This window comes from Micropterus dolomieu, linkage group LG20 (assembly GCF_021292245.1).
Source record: "Micropterus dolomieu isolate WLL.071019.BEF.003 ecotype Adirondacks linkage group LG20, ASM2129224v1, whole genome shotgun sequence".
Taxonomy (NCBI): Eukaryota; Metazoa; Chordata; class Actinopteri; order Centrarchiformes; family Centrarchidae; genus Micropterus; species Micropterus dolomieu.
Window position 1 is genome coordinate 21,789,059 of NC_060169.1, and position 14,620 is coordinate 21,803,678.

Here is a 14,620-nt window from a genome sequence, read left to right on the forward strand (position 1 = left end):
TAATACACATACTTAGATAGAGAGAAGAGACTGTATCAAACTAGAGCTCACAGCCGTCTCCTGGGGCCGCGCATATCAGAGCAGCCAGGGCTGTGATGGGCCTGGGGACTGCAAAAGCCATTTGACATTGCGGGCTGCCAGTGTGAAATGACAGGTAGGGGTCAAGGGAGGGCATCAGATAGTGACGCGGCAGCTGATGGGACTATGGACTGGAGTTAAGATGAAGGTCTCATCCTGAGTTATGTATTTCCTATGCTTAATTTTGAACATGTAAATATATCAGATGAATGGTTGAATCACAATTGAATGACAAACAGCAGAAAAGGTTCCCTGTGGAGTTTTTGACCTCTAGTAGTGCCATGGAGCTGTTTTTCATTGAGGCAACAGGTGCGTTCGAGATGACTGCGGCTGACTATCGCCAAATTCATAGTCTAACCTGAGCTGCATGTGACTGCACGGGCAGGGAATAAAAACGACGCCGTAAAGTCGGACACATTCTATCTGCATGAGCTTACCAAGAGCTGATATCAATGACTGCTGGCATAGTGTGGTTCCAATTTTGTGCAGCCGGCGCCTGCAGCCACTTCGCCTGTGCGCGGTATTAATGTCATGTGACATGGTGACATTTTGCAGCGTTTTTCCGGCGAAAGTCGGACACAATTTCTAACCACTGTGCCTTATTTTAGTCCGGTACACATCACATTTAGTCAGAGCTGCGCAGCGCTGCATAAAATCAAAGGCACCTAATGGTTTCACACTATTGCATTTGCCTGCAGGTGGCAGTAAGATATGTTGCAATGAACTGGCAAAGGCGGGGAAAAAGAAGAAGACTGCTAGCTAGTAAACATGGATGTAAACAAAGGCAGGACTTCTAAAACTTACAAAATCGGCTTTGCAAATGTTTACTGAGGATGGAAATGGCGTCATCATATTTCTAAGATCTCAAGGATACAAACTATGCATTTTGGTGAGTACACTAATCCATGTAACCCCATTAAGATGTCTCCAGATTTCACTCCATTGTAAGCCTTAATACAAGCAGTACTACAAAATACCAATCACTAAAACTGATGATTAAAAGTAATTTGTGCCTGCAGAGTGACCTGTAGTCCGCTATTCGAAAGACCAATACATCATAGTGAAGTGACAGTTTGGTCACCTGTGACAGTCTGAGCTAGAAAAAAATGACTCAACAAGAGCACTCAGGTATCACTATTGGGGAAATCACATGGCTTTGCCTCTGACTTTCTAATTGGGCCCTCAGAGAGACTTCAGAGGAAGTCAATGCTCATCCTGTCAAGTGACATGTAAGGTCTTAGTGCTCCCATAGCAACAGAATCAAAGGTACAACATGCAGCATTTTTACTAGCCGCGACAGCGCTGCTGGTATTGTTTTCACCTTGTGAGTCTGTGTAAGTGTCATCATGGCAAAATACGGCCCTGGAGACACCAACTGTAGCGCCACCAACAGAGGCTATTTTGAGTACTTTGCCAGGTTTGTCTTTCTTTGGATACTGTAAACGCGATAGCATCACAGTCATGCAAGATGCAGTCACAAAACTTTACAGGTGTACGGTTGAGGTCAAAATGAAGGCTGAGTTTGAAGATGCAAGGTGCAGTCCGAGCAAGGCCGGCGCAAGTAGGGAAGGGGACAAAATGGCAAGATCCAGGCAGACAAAAAAACATATGGCTTTAACATACAGTGATCCAGTGCAAATTATAAACACTAACGGCAAGCAACTAGGGCTGTGGGGGGGTGACAAGGCTCTTAAGTGACATAACAAAGACATATTGCAGTAGCTGTCCACCTATTGCCACACTAACCATTAAAATGTAACCTTCATACACCTTGATGATACCTTGATCATACTTTGGTGTGCAGCTCAACCAAATAAAGATTTTACTTTCATGTTGTTTCATGGGATTAATTTATGAATTAACTCAGTATTTCACAGGAAAAGGCTGAATTTCACAAAGCAAAATCTGAAAAATGATATTAATTCTGTATGGCAGATGCCGCCACCTGATTATCTAATAAGCTTGTGAGACTAAAAAAACAGTGATCTAAGATACTGAGCAGATGCACTGGCTCTGACCGTATTTATTGGCTGCAGTGCAGAACAGGTCAGTCAAGGCATGAGAAGGATGGAGGGGAGAGGACAATGAGGGATAAACAAGGTGGGATAACCCCTTTAAGCTTCCAGGATCCCCTCTAAATCCACTCTCGAGTCAAGCACCAGAATGTGTCAAATGTTCTGTAATCTGGGGTTGCTACAAGCAGCAGGCCACAAAATAATTTGCTCATCTTTTACCTTGTGACAGTATTTGGAATTAATTGGATTAAAAGTCAATCTTTGGAAGGACGTTTTTGTGTGTTTGCTGTATCACAAGTAAGTGATGTGATAAGTTTAACACACATTATTCTCTATGGCCATTGAAATGCAAAATTAAACTATTACCCTTCTAGACAGCTCATGCTATAATAACTACGTATTTATAACTGTTGGTAGAACAAAACAAACTATTTAAAATGTCTACTTGGGCTCAGTTTTATGATATTTTATAGACCAAATGACTAGTCAATCGATCGAGAAAAAAAAATGTTAGCATGCATCTGTGGAGCCCATACTGCGAGCCACTATTCAATGATATGACCACTGTTTGTGTTTTGGTGAGTTAGTGAGGAATATTAAAATGGCAATACCTTACACTTGAAATATTTCCTGGACTTCGAATAACAGTTTACATTACACCTCCTTTGTTGCCGGGCACATTAGGAGATACAGAGAACAAGAGCAGAGAAGATCTTACAGATACAGTGAGTAGCAGAGAATGAAAACAACACATGGCTACATTATGCACTTTATCACAGCTGAATACCAGGTCAACGCGTTTGAGCTAAAACACTGACGACACTGTTTATGCTTCACATCACGGCGATCACACATTCAGCCTTGGACGCTCTACACTGTCAAAGCTGTGAAACAATGGCCTTGGTTGCATCCTCATTTCACCACAACACCACAGGGCCAACGGCTCTGTTCTGTCATGGCTACCATATATACTAAACAGAATTATAAACCAACACTTTTGTTTTTGCCCCCATTCATCATGAGCTGAACTAAAAGATCTAAGACTTTCTCTATGTACACTAAAGGCCTATTTCTCTCAAATATTGTTCACAAATCTGTCAAAATCTGTGTTAGTGAGCACTTCTCCTTTGCCGAGATAATCCATCCCCCTCACAGGTGTGGCATATCAAGATGCTGATCAGACAGCATGGGTATTGCACAGGTGTGCCTTAGGCTGGCCACAATAAAAGGCCATTCCAGTATGTAGCCTAGATTACATTACTACTAACCATTTCCAAGATGTTTAGATTTTCCCACAGGTTTCCATTAGTTTTGTCAAATTCTGAAAATCCACTTATGTCTGCTGCTGTCATTTAGGTTACTCTATTTTGCATTATAATGTCGTTTTCAGACTGATGATTTTTATTTACCCTCCATTTTGAAGTACAGAGATATGTAATAAAATTATTTAGAAGTAATTATGTAACGCTCTTTCAGCTGAGTAAAAAACAAACAAACAAACATCTAATTAAGCAAGTTAGTTATAACAGTTGAGAAAACAAAGAGCTCTTGCAGGGCATATTCAAAGTTAACAGATATGTGTTCATTTAAAAGCATGAAACCTGGCTTTTTAAAGGTCGTCTCATCTAAGCGAATTAAGAATTTAGATAAGAGAGATGAGATTTTGAAAGCAGCACCAGAGGTGAGACCTGACAGAGAATAAATAACCAAATGCTCAGTGGAAGGTGGAAACAGATTCTGCTTCTAACATCCAGACAGACAGAATACTTAATACAGTGATGGAAATTGCAAAAAACCTAATGTCAGTTTTGAATTGTGATATTGCTTTTTTAACTAGATGCAAATAGAGCTGGGTCACTGTGTGCTCCATGTAGATCCTGACAATGCCTTTCTGTGATAACTGAGATGTTATTACAGTTAGTGATTCAACATCAGCAGTACTTGTTGCGGCATCATGGACAAAGATCACTTAAATTTAAGGTACCGTGCTTTGAGGCAGACAGCTCATTAAGGTTTTTGACACGTGTTGGGAAATTAAGTGAACTGTTCTCTCTGTTTCAAGACATAAAGTTATATTCTAGAGTGTTAAAGATGGTGTGATGGAGAGAGAAATCATTCTGTAGCGTTACATTTGTTATCAAAACAACGGTATAAAAGGAACATATGATGGATCTACTGCCCTAAAAGTGTATATTTTGAGCGAGGTCCTTAACGACGGCCATTAAGAGATGTTACCCGTGTTCTCTTTAAAGTATAGCACTTCAAGCATTTTGACGTATATTTAGGAGTTAATGGTGAGCAATTAGCTTTTGGAAAATGATGGCGTGAACCTGGTTAGACAAGGTTGTGTGGCAGAAGAGTTAAGGGAAAAATGTACTGTCACCTCTATATGATGCACGTAAAAACACCAGCACCAATTGCTTCATATGTAAGACTGCACACATCTTGATGCATTGACATTTTGTCAAGATGTCAGAATACGCTACTGTCCTACTTCCCAGCTTCAACCTGGTCAACTCTACAGAAAAGCAGGAATTATCTGACATTTGCTCCCCTGATACATCACATTTCATCTTCTGTACCTCGACTACTTCTGTCCACACAGTGTATCCAGTACAAGGCAGCTGGTGTGTGTGTTGCACATTGCTGTTGTCTGTGATGATTTATTTTAAATGTCAATGTAGCTGATCAGTACAGCTTCTGTCATTAACCTGTGTGACTTTGCCGCAGCACACTGTTTGCCTGCTTTTCATGTGAAAAATAAAGTGTTTTCTGATATTGTAGATGTAGTCTAAGTCACTGTTGTGTCTTTATCTCTATACTAAACAGCAAAGTGGGCTCTGCCACCATGGTCTCAAAGGATTTTAAATGAATGAGTACATATCTTTACTATATCAGAAGGATCCCCCAAAAAGTAAAAAAAATAAAATAAAATACAAGCAAGGCTCCACTTCTTTTGAAGTACAGGGCTGAAAAGGGCGTCCTCACTTTTTGTATGAGGATTTATCTGGGCTGAAAACATTATTTGTAAGTGGAAAAGGTAAATCTTCTAAGAGATAACTTTAAGTAATACCTGCAGCTATGACACCTCCTCTTTACTCCTCTTGTGTGTGGGTCAAACAGAGCTCTGCATCAACACTCGAGTCTCAAAGTTCACAAGTTTAATGGATTCAGTTTATTATTCAATAATTTTTTTCCTAACTGAACAGAGGACGTTTTTCAAAATACTAAGAACTTGTCTACTTCAAGGCATTTTACTGATTCCACTGGATGCCATTCAATGTGTGGGTGGACAAATTATGCAAACTGTTGGAAGTGTCAGGGTTCAGATGAGGCCATCTGCTATGAGAATGTCTTCAGATTTTTGGGGGGCAGAAAAATCATAATTTAATACAACACTTACCAGTCCTCATTCAGATTTTTGACCAAGATTATTTATCCACTCACAGTAGCCCACTGTAGATCACTGCAGATTTATTCCGGAGGGCAGACAGATGCTATTTAGAGGATGGACATCCCCACAGGAGCCATCTTTTCAGGAATAGTTTATCCAGCAAGGCAAGGTAGCCTCCTTTGAGTGGGGTTCTTTCAGAGTGAGAAATGGGACAGATGAGTACACATCAAGATGGGGACATTTTTCTGACGTGCATCTGTAGTGTCATATGAAATAAAGTGTAAGCATGAAAAGGTAAGATAGCCAAAATGTATTATCTTCTTTTGCTTTTTCCAGTGTTTCTTTGAGGAAACAATGGAAAAATGGACATAAGAAATGGAAATAATTAGATTTTGTGATGTAGTTTGTCGTTGAACTTGTGCACTTCCCCATCTACTTCTTCTTCCCCCACCACTTTGTCACAACCTTGGATTTCAGTGTTATGTTTTTCTGTTATTTTGTTTATTGTCCCTTCTGTTTTACCCATTGCCTCTATGTTTTGTTAGTGGATCATTGCTTCCTTGTTTTCTGTTGTATTTAGTTACATATATCTGTATTGTGTATTGTCTTCAGCTTTACTTCCTGTTTTATTTTGTCATTGGGGTTTTTGTCCAGCTTTGTTTCCTGTCTGCCTTGATTGCTCATGTGTCTCACCTGTGTTTAATTGCCCTGCCTGCTTGTGTGTGTGTGGTGTGCCCCTGTATGTATTAGCCTCAGTTGTGTTCAGTCCTTGTGGTGTCATCTTCATATGTTGAGTGTTCTGCCTTGTGCTCTGTTTCCATGTTTTCTGGATTATTCCCTGTGTTTTGGATTACCCTGTTTCTCCGTGTCTTCGTTCAGTTATGTGGATTGTTTCTGCCCTGTTTGGACTACCTAAATTTGAACTGATTACTTGTTTTGGATCATCTGCCTTGTTTGGACTTTGTTTCGTTGATGGTATGTTACTTTTGTTTGGACTTGTTTAGTTTGAATAAACCTTCTGAGCTGCATCTGTCTCACCACTGTCTGCATTTTGGGTCAACACCTCTGCCTCCTGCCACTTCACTCAGCCTGCCTGACACACTTAGTACACACATTTTAATGGGTGCCACCCATGACTCATAATGACGTCCACTGTCAAGGAAAGGCCTGTCTCCTAGGTGACAAAATCATTACTGAGATGTATGTATACCATGAGGTGCCATGATCTAATCGTACAGACACCCTCTTGAACTTCACATGCAACAAAGACACACTCAATCAGAAAACACACAGGGTCACACTCTAAACTGCGTTTCACTGATATTGCACAGTGCAGTAAAAGTGTGTATTTGGTTTGTTTGTTTGGTTGATGGATGGAAAAATGAAGGCATTTATTGTCATTTAATTATTGTGCTCTAGCTCTCCTGCACAAGATATCAGGTCTTGTACTGCACTGTATTTCGGCTTCAAAAATATTGACACAACACACTTGCAATAAAGAAACAAAATGAACAGCCGATACAGTAGCTGCATCACTTAAAAACACCTAATATTAAAAAAAAAAAAAAAAAAAAAAAAGTGGGGCCAGTCTCTGAGGACAGACTAATAAGATATCCGTGAAGGATGGAGGGAAAACAAATTCTGATGCACATAGGCATTCGCTACAGATGGGTATGAGCTGGAGCATGTGTAAAGGCCTCGTTTGTGCGTGTTTGTGCGCATGCAAAGGGTTAGTTCTCCAGAGGCAGTGGAGCTACACACACACATTATCCCAGTAATGAATTAGCCAGTGGGGAACAGCCCGTCTCAATTTAAGACTTAAGGGGTGACTTCAGAGTGCTAAACTAAAGGCATAAATCAAATAAATGCTACATAGTATAGATTGATGAATGTGCATAAAAGTGAATGCATTTCAGTGTGTGTGTGTGTGTGTGTGTGTGTTGGGGGAGGGGTGGAGTGCGCTCACTTAAATAAAAAAAAAAAAAAAAAAAAGAACGAGTACTGTCCTTGGTTTCTAAATGTAGGCTACATTTTAAGGTTTAATCTTTACATGACTGTAGTTCAATGCATTCAACTTTCAGCTACAGTATATGTCTCACAACATCTCCTATTTTACTTTGCAGCAAGGCATTCAAATTATCCTCAAATGTGAAGAGTGAGTATAAGCACTAAAACCGTGTCTATATTCTGCCAGGAAAATATTTTAAAGTCATAAGACACCTGGATTACTGATTAATAAGATAGGATTCTAAAACTGTTGAACAATTCCTGCTCTTTCAGTTCAGCTTAGTCCTCCCCGGTACTCTTGATGCTTCACTGAAGCCGTCATCGTTGCCTCCACTCTCAACCTGCTTCACTAAAGCTAGAAATCGGAGAGCAAAGAGAACCCCTGAGTCTGTGATGTCACTGGGATTTAAAATCAAAAGCTTCTCTATTGACTGTGAGTGGGACGCTGATGTTTCAGAGCCATAACATACCACAAACAACCTTTCCCTGCCTTGGGCTGAAGACGCTACAAGAGGTCACTTCATGTGCTGAATCGGTTGTGAGCAATGTCTAATAAGGATGCACTGATATATCAGTGTTGTGTATGCATTAGGGCTGAACGATTTGGGGGAAAAATCTCATTGCGATATTATATTATATAATATTGAATATTTCTTCAATATTGACAAAGATTTCACTGTATGGCGGGAAACGGAGTATAAAATTGCGTGCAATGGTCAAATGGATGGTCTGTGCAATGGACTGCGTTGTACTGTTGCATATTAAATCAGAAAAAAACTTCATATCAAACAAAAACTGAACAACCAGTTATAATTTTTAAATTTTTAAATTAAATTTAAAAAAAAAAAAATTAATTTTTAATCATCATCATGGTGGGATTCTATTGTAAGTTGATAGATAATGAACTGTCCCAGCCTAGCCCCATTTTCTATAAATCCAATTAAGCACACACAAAAAGGCATACTAACATTGACATGACAATATGAAAGCGCTCTGATGGTTGTGGTCATGAGATTTCTCTGAGCAAAAAAGGGGTCACAGACTAACAATGCACCATTCATTGGTAGTTTTCTGTATGAACATTGTCTCAAATGAATAAATGTAATGTCAAAGAGGTTGCTTGCAGTAGAACCCAGAACAGGCTGTAGTACAAAATAGGATAAACGAGCAACAACAATTCCATAGGAAATTAAGATGATTTTAACGCTGCTGCAGGGGCTCATATAAGTCCACGGTACACCACCTACCTAGCCCCAGCCCCAAATGAGAGACAAAGTTAGCTAGTGAAGGAAGTTGAACAGCTAGCGGACTTCAGACCAAGATAGTTTTTAGCTGGTGCAGCATAAAACCGAGCAAAAAGAAGAGTGAATATTGGACATGCATTCCTCAGATGGATAGAAACACAATTCCAACGAGATAATGATGTTGTTTTGTGTCTGCTAGACTTGTAAGTAGGCAACTGTTTGCTAGCATGTTAGCCATAACATCACTATAAAGCAAAACTGGGTCAGGGCAGTGTGTTTATCAGCTTCTTGTGGGAGTTTTTTTGCCCTATAGGGTCCAAAGACCAATAAATGCAGCTGAACTTTCAGTAAGAGTGCTGCACATTGCTTGTGTTACAAACAAAATTAATAAATCAACAGGGTTGATTAACAGGTTGTTAGCTGCTAAGCATGTAACATTTTGAAGGCTCAGTGTAATGAATGTGTTTGTATGTCTCAGTGATCGCACAAGGGATTAGCTGAAATGCCACAGTCCACAGAAGCATCTGTGTGAGAAAGCAAAGCCTACAGCTACACTTAGCGTTACACTTAGCATTTCCATTTGTAACAATAATAGACAAAAACTAAATATGATACAATGACAGTGACACCATTAAATGTGACTGACGACCTCGTCTGTGAAGAGGCAAATCTCCCTCTCTCTCTCTCTCTGCCCTGCTGTCTCGCTCAGTTATGCACACCACGGATCTGAATCCTGGTCTGTTCCAGCCTCATTCACTTCTGGTAAAAATCTTCTTAAATGTTTAACTTCCATATCTTTCACAATCCCATGAAAAGTTACAGAGAATGACTTCACTTGATCAAACATGACAAACACCCCCAGAGTCTAGGCCCTCTCTGTGGCTCCCAAGAGGTGCATCTCTGGATTAGCTTATGAATGACACTTTAAATACCATGTTCAAGAACTTTTAAAGGCCCGACACACACACCCATGTTTGAGGTCAATAAGACCATTAGGGTGAGATAAATAACACCTTATATCTTCCTTATTACTACGTGAAGTGTGGTGACATTCAATGCAGTACCTGTAAATGCTAAAAAAAAAAATCTGCGTTTGGTTCACTTGTTTTCTAGAGAGGAAAATGTCACTTTCTGACCACAATTACTTCTAAGGTTGATTAAATGATTTGCATTTTGATCTAGTTTAAACATTTTATTCACACAAGTGGATTTGCATTTCCGGTTACTTCGGTCAGCTAGATTTGAGAGATTCATTCAACACAAAACAAGTTGTTACATATTCATTCTAAAAGAGGCAATCTTAAGAACATAATGGGGAGTTACTCTTCAGATTGGGACATTCCTGGAATTTCCTAGAGAATCAGGTCTCTCATGCTGTCTCCTGCTGTGGTCCCATGTGATGCAGCGTGATGTACAGTGGCCTTGCGCGGAGTAGTGGGGTGCATTATACATTATATGTGTCCCAATAAATCAGGCAGCCTGCTGTCCTTTCCTCAAGCAGCAGTCCGCCAACCTGCACCAAACCGCCAAAACACAAGAGAGGCAGACGAAAGAACAGAGAGGCACAAAGGTACAGAGAGATGCTGAAAGGGAAACATGGAGATAGCTCATCACACAAACACGCATACACACCACACAAACACACACACACACCACACAAACAAAATATTCCCTGATTGCGCTGAACGATACAAGGGATAATGCGAGGCAGATGGTCCAAGATACTAATTAGAAGGCTGTTTGCCGTTCTTATCATTACATCTTTGTGTTGTAGAAGTGCTGCCTGCTTCGCTTACAGCGCTGGAGGAGAAAAGACTGCGAACCCTTTTGACTTTCTTTGAGATCTGACAGAGAAAAAGAGTCCTGTGAGTATATTATAGCGGCGATGGATAACTATGAATGTTCTTGTACTCTCAGAATGATTGCCAGCACTAATATATTTTTAATTACTTCATAACACTCGTGTTTCTGCCCTTTTGGCATCTTCATTTCTGGCCCTCCAGTCGTTGCATAATGCTGAACAGAACTCACACAGTCTCCCTGTCAAAACATCGGCATAACTTGCAAAAGAAAAAAGATGGAATAGTGTGAGTAGAACATAAACAACGCTTTTTGTGTGTTTTCTGGTTGTGTAAATTGACATTTGACTTTTCTGTTCACAAAGACAAATGTTTGCATCACCACAGAGTGTGAATCAAATGGAAGACTCACAGAGGCACAGCTGAAGCTCCATCTGAGGAGAAACCATCTATCTTGGCCGTGCACGCACATATATCTTGAGCCCTTCTGACATGCTTCCCCACAACATAATTAACTGTTATACAGTAAATCACTGCAATGAGGTGAAACAAGGGAAATAAGCAGGGACAGCAGGTACTCTGTGCTCCTGAAAGCCCAGAGCTCATGCAGACCAGTCATCAGACCAAGGGGCGTGAGTCACTGCTGTTTTTTAAACACCAATTGCTGGAAGATTTTAACATTAACCATCGTGACAGCCTTGGGGGGAAAAACGGCTAATGTAGACATAGGGAAAGAACACTGCAAAAGATTGAACCACACAAAACAAGAAAAGCCACAAACCATAGAGGATGTTGTGATGTATGGATCCCTAGTCAACTGATGCATGTTAACACTCATTTAATGGGTAAAAGACAGAGACTGTATTGCAAATAGGAAATGGCTTTGAATCGTACTGTCGTGTTTCCTTTCAGTGAATTCCTTAGCAGAAAGTGATGACTGGCAACAGCTCAGGGATAGCATCTCATACGGCAAGAGGCCTACGAGGTTAACCCCTGTCAAAACCAAGCTGTCAGCACTCATAAGCAACGGGCAGGTTGTGGTAGTAGGAGTAAACTGAGCTGACATCAGGGGAAAGTCATTTGATCGTGGCTGGACCAAAGATGCCTTTGCTTAGCTTGCTCTTCTGTGTGTCCTCGAACCGCTGCCGAGCACAATTTCACCAGCTGTGTTAATAAGAAAGCAATAAACCAGACGAGAGATGCTGCCAGTTAATTAAAGCCTAATCTAACTGCAAGAAGAAGCTTCATCTTTGCAGCCACATTACTCAGGATACCCACGCCATATGCTGTGCCCTGCACCGGCCCCTGCTCTGCTGACTGTTGATAGGTTTAAAGGGGGTAATGGTTTTGGTTGGGCAAAGATTGGCGTTTCCATATAAACCACATGTTGTACTGATTCCACGCAGGAAGAAGCGGTGAGTCAGGATATTACCATCTCACAGCAATTGAGGATATATTTCATGAAGTAAATCACACGCACGCATACACTTACGTCACTTCTAGGGACATTACTTAAACTTATGACTTCATTCCCTGGAGACTTACCCTAAAAAACATCTTTCTTTTTTTTTCCAACTGGGGACACAACTTTTGTCCCCCAATTGGATGAGCCATCCCCAATCAACTGGTCTTTAGCCTGAAATGTGTCCCCGAAGGTAGCATAAGTCAGTCCCACACACACACACACACACACACACGCTGCAGTGCAGCCCGACTAATACTGAATTTTTGAGGTAACGATATCGATGTATTAAAAATATGGTAAAGATCTATTGGGCGATAGTCAAGTAAACGTAGGCTACTTCTTAAACGACGCATTGATGAATCTTTCATCGTTAGCTGCAGCCCTAAGCAGGACCTTTTACAGCTGAAAAAATCAGATCGATCGAGAACAATCAACTTGTTCTTGTAGTTCTCTGGTGGACAAAATCTGTAATGGTGACACTAAATTCTCTCAAAACGTACTTATCTGCCAACTTACACACGGATACCAATAAGCTAATATCAGGCGACATATGGCCCTGGCTCATTTATCGGTTTAGCTATAGTGTTAAGTGGTTCAGCCACAGTGCAGGAGCAGCCAGCAAGACATTGACAGGCATTTTAATAGTAATAGTAACAATAGTATTAGTGTTATTGAATTATAGGGATACATGAATCCAACTTTTTCTCTTCCATTACGGATTCCAATATCTGGCAATCATGATTATCAATCCAATACCACTGCTCTGTTTTTTCTCCCCAAATTTAAAATCTGTATAGCTCACTGCCCGCCGTCATTGAATGAATGTATATGATGGAGGAAACACAGAATTTTAAAATGGCATTGACAAAGAAACAGCATTTAATGTTGGTAATCATGGCCGACACCTGATCCACCTAATAAGGTCAGTATCTGCGCCAGTACCGACCACACGCATTGGAACACGGTGCATCCCTCTCCCATTACAGATCTGTAAGGAACAATGGAAGGAGGAGATTTTGAATAAGCCAATGCACAGCAAGAAGAAAGAAGATCTATGAACCATTTATGACATTTAATTCACAGAGAAGGCAGAGGTCCCTGTGTGCTCAGTCAAGAACTGGTACCTTGAATATAAAGGCGTCCATGGAGGTGCTGTGTTTTTTTTGTGTGCGTTCTTTGTGATCTCTGTGTCGCTGAGGATGTATCTCATTTTGTGTTTCACCGCCCCGTGTACATGCAATAAAAGAATCCTGATTTCTTTTGGTTGTTTGAAGGTTATATGTTGAGTTGGCTCTTCAATGAGGAGATTTTGGGGGGGCGAGAATCATAGAAACTTCATGGCAGCAACGAGAGAGACAGGATAGGACATCTCTGTTATGTAAATCCTATGTCTTTTTGAATCTGTGGCACTCTGCAAAATGATCCGTCCTGGATGTTGTTGCTGCCTGACAATCAAAAGATATATTACAAATCTAGAGAATAGTGACAAGAGATGCTCCTCCCCCTGTAATCTACTGAGTTACATGACAATTTTCCAATAAAAGATACACTGTGACTGTAACCATTTTACCACAAAATATCTGATTGTGATCATTTTGACTGATGTTGCAATTGCGAAATATTTCGCAAGAATGGGAGGGAATGATCTTTTTTACATTATTATTCTCATTTTCATTGAAAGACATATTCAAATGATTATGGTATGATTTTTCCAAGTTCTTTACCAAACAAATATGTTTTCTTAAGTCTATAGATATGGCGTGTAGGACAGGACATCTCTGCAGCACAACAATTTTTAATTTTAAAATGGTAGTTTGACACATTTTGCCTTTAACAAATATTACACCTCCTCCATATTGTGATTTCGATTAGATTTCAATTATTCAGCCAAAAAGGAAACCCAGGGAGCAAACCTGTAACACTACTAAAAGGCAGCATGCAGATTATTGTAAACACTCAACCAGTGTAAAAGACCACAGAATCCAAGTCACTCTCAAACCAGGTCTCATTACTCAACACAAAAGACTACAGTCCGAGCACACAGTTTCTTGACATAGGTGAATACTAAAAGTACTGATTAGCCTCTTTCACCAAGTATGCACTGTTTAGCTTAGATGCTGCTGGGCTCCTGTGTTTAAGAATGGATGTGCTGACTGTGAGAAGGTGGAGGTGGGAGGGAGGGAAAGTGGGAGGAGGAGACTCTGCTACTGTAGCAGTGCATCAGCAGAGGCGAGACTACAGCCACCACATCACAGTCCGCAGACTGGAGAGACGTGATGGAGCTGCTGTTAGATGCACACACTCAACGTTTGCAAATAGCAAACATCTTGCTTTCGGTTTCCATTTGTGGTCAAACCAGAGTGCCTTGAAGCCATCGGTACTGAGGATGGAGTAAACAGTCACATGGGAGGAAAATCAGTGCACATGCAGACACTAACTGTCTTTTGCAGTCAAGCCTTCTCTTCAAGCGCAGCTAAGTCAGCCAGCCTTACCCCAAATGCCCCTCATGCCGCCAGAGACCAACAGACCTGAGGTGGGCTACAGTATGTGTGTCATCAGTGCTGACCCAGATGCTCCGAAACAATGACTGTCCTGTGACTGCGCTGCATTGCCAGAGT

At 40.7% G+C, this 14,620-nt stretch overlaps 1 protein-coding gene across 2 annotated transcripts in view; it reads right to left on the bottom strand.

Annotated features, from left to right (window-relative positions):
- Positions 1-14,620, bottom strand: part of kiaa1549lb (KIAA1549-like b) — a 70,573-nt gene that overhangs the window by 54,411 nt on the left and 1,542 nt on the right. The gene's annotated exons all lie outside the window — the stretch shown is intronic.